The sequence below is a fragment of the Scyliorhinus canicula genome, chromosome 6 (assembly GCF_902713615.1).
Source record: "Scyliorhinus canicula chromosome 6, sScyCan1.1, whole genome shotgun sequence".
Lineage (NCBI taxonomy): Eukaryota > Metazoa > Chordata > Chondrichthyes > Carcharhiniformes > Scyliorhinidae > Scyliorhinus > Scyliorhinus canicula.
In genome coordinates this window covers 139,374,451-139,377,596 of record NC_052151.1, presented here as the reverse complement: position 1 = coordinate 139,377,596, position 3,146 = coordinate 139,374,451, and positions in this window count along the sequence as shown.

The following is a 3,146-nucleotide window of genomic DNA, read 5'->3' as shown; positions in this document are numbered from 1 at the left end:
ACATTTGTCAACATTGTATTCCATCTGCCAGACCCTAGCCCATTCACTTAACCTATCCAAATTCCTCTGCAGACTTCCAGGGCGAAATTCTCCCAAAACGGGAGAAATCGTAAAACTGCCGTAAAACCCGGGCGGGTTTTACGGCAGCGCGCCCCTTCCCGACGGGGGACCGATTCTGGTCCCCCGTCGGGGCTAGCAGCCCGACGTCGGAGGCTCCGACAAGTCGGGCTTAACGAAAATCGTTAAGCCCGCTTGCCGGAGTTAGCGCCGTCTGACGCGTCATATGACGTCAGCCGCGCATGCGCAGGTGGGAAGACTCCACCCGCGCATGCGCGGGTGACGTCATCGCGTTTTTGCGCGAAACCCGCGCATGCGCGGGCCGGGTTGCCCCTCAGCCGCCCCGCGTATTGATACTGCGGGGCGGCGGAAGGACAAATAGTGCGCGGGCATCGGGCCCGCTGCCTGCGATCGGTGCCCACCGATCGCGGGCCCATGGCACCCTTGGCACGGCCGTGGTACTGCCGTGCCAATCGGTGCCATGGTTATTTTTTGCAAGTTTGTCACGACGTTTTTACGAACGGCAGGACCAGGTGTGTTTGCCGTTCGTAAAAAGGTCGTAAAGGGCTGGGACTTCGGCCCTTCTAACAGCTGAGAATCGCTGCCGGCCGTAAAAAAACGGCGGCAGCGATTCTTGTCGGGATTTCGGCGGGGGGGGGAGAATAGCGGGAGGGCGTCAAAAAAGTTGGGAAGGTCCTCCCCCTATTCTCCCACCCGTCGTGGGGGGGGGAGAATTTCGCCCCCAGTATCCTCTGCACTTTTGGCTTTACCACTCATCTTAGTGTCATCTGCAAACTTGGACACATTGCCCTTGGTCCCCAACTTAATTAACCAATCCTCTATCCATGCTACTACTTTACCCTTAATGCCATGCATCTTTATCTTATGCAGCAACCTTTTGTGTGGCACCTTGTCAAAGGCTTTCTGGAAATCCAGATATACCACATCCATCGGCTCCCCGTTATCTACTGCACTGGTAATGTCCTCAAAAAATTCCACTAAATTAGTTAGGCATGACCTGCCCTTTACGAACCCATGCTGCGTCTGCCCAATGCATGTAAATGTACAAACTTTTCAGACAGATCAAGTATTTTGAAAGTGAGGAAATTGAATTAGCTAAAATTAAATTACAATCAGAAATGAAAAAATTAGAAATGCAGGAAAAGAAAAGGAAAATTAGTAAGAAATAGAAAACAGATAGCAATCAAACTTGACATATCATAGAATTTACAGTGCAGAAGGAGGCCATTCAGCCCATCGAGTCTGCACCGGCTCTTGGAAAGAGCACCCTGCCCAAGGTCAACACCTCCACCCTATCCCCATAACCCACGGGTGGGCAAACTTTTCCGTGCAAGGGCCACATTCAAAAATTCACAATTCACAAAGGGCCGCATAGTATATTAAGTAAAATAATTACTTCACCCGGTTATGATTCTGGGCGCCTCATATAGAACATAGAACAGTACAGCACAGAACAGGCCCTTCGGCCCTCGACGTTGTGCCGAGCAATGATCACCCTACTCAAGTCAATGTATCCACCCTATACCAGTAAGTAACCCAACAGCCCGCCTCCATTAACCTTAAAAAAAAATTTTTTTTTTAAAAATTTAAAAAAAAATTTTTTTTTTTTTTTTTTTTAATGACTTGGCGGGCCGCAGAAATACCTTTGGCGGGCCGCATGCGGCCCGCGGGCCGTAGTTTGCCCACCCCTGCCATAACCCAATAACCCCACCCAACACTAAGGGCAATTTTGGACACTAAGGGTAATTTATCATGGCCAATCCACCTAACCTGCACATCTTTGGACTGTGGGAGGAAACCGCAACACCACCATTGTACTATCCACAACGCTACCGTGCTGCCCAAAGGAATTGTATAATGAAAGGGAAGAGAGGGAAATAGAAAGAAGAGAAAAAGAAAGAGCTTTGCAAAGAGAATTGGAAATGCAGAAGTTAGCAATGGCAAAGAGGGAAAAGGAGAGAGAGAATTTCAACTTCAAATGCGGGCCGTCGGGAAAGAAAGAACAGAGCAGGGGGAGGAAGCATGTCATTCTAGGTATAAATATAGTGGAGAGATGTTGAAATGTGTGCAGGCACTTCCAAACTCTGACAAAAGGATCTTGAGATATCTTTAAATTCCTTTGAGAATACAGCCAGACAAATTAAATGGTCATAAGATATTTACAGAGTAAAATTGTAGATAGGGCTAATGAAGTCTGTGTGCTTCTGTCAGAGTAAAGTCTGGGGAGTACAGTGAAGAAAGTTATATTAAGTGCTTATTAATTAGTGTCAGTGACTTACAGACAAAAAGTTCAAAATGTAAGAAAACAGTCTTGATTTCAAAAGGTTAAACAAAGTAATTTTGGTAAGTGGATGTGAGCATTAAAAATAGAAGCAACCTATGAGACCCTTAGAGAAGTAATTCGGTTGGAAGAATTTAAAATTAATTATCTGCAGTGATAAGAATTCAAGTGGAGCAACAGAGAGTTAAAACTGTAAGACTATCTGCAGAGCTTGCTGACGACTATGAATTGGTTCCTAGGTCAAAGCGTTTTTAAACACACTTTTAAATTTGAAAAAGATAGAAAATGGGAAGGTGCAGGAAAAGACATTCAAGCAAGAGAGGGAGTGGTTAAAAATTCCAAGGAAACCTCACCTCAAAATTAAAAAGATGGTGATGATGGAATGAGAGATATGAGGAAAGTTAGATGCTTTCATTGCAATAAATTGGGCTGCACTAAATCATTATGCTGGGGGTTAAACAGAAAGCTGATGTGAGTTATATATCTTAATAAAGGAACTATTAAATCGAGACTGGAGAACAAGAAAAACCAATCGGGTTTATACATAGAGAAGAGCAACCAATAGGGGTGAAAATGTGTGCACAAAATGTACAGGGGCAGAGTGGCCAGCAGATGGCTGATGTGTTTACAAATTTTGTTTATGAAGGAACAGGTTTCTCATGTGTACAAAATGGAATGGGGAAAGATATTAAAATTTCAAGAGGTACAGGAGCAAGTCGATCCCTAATGTTTTAGGATAAGTATATTTTTTGTCCAGAAGGAATATTGAAGGAAGACATTCTGGTCA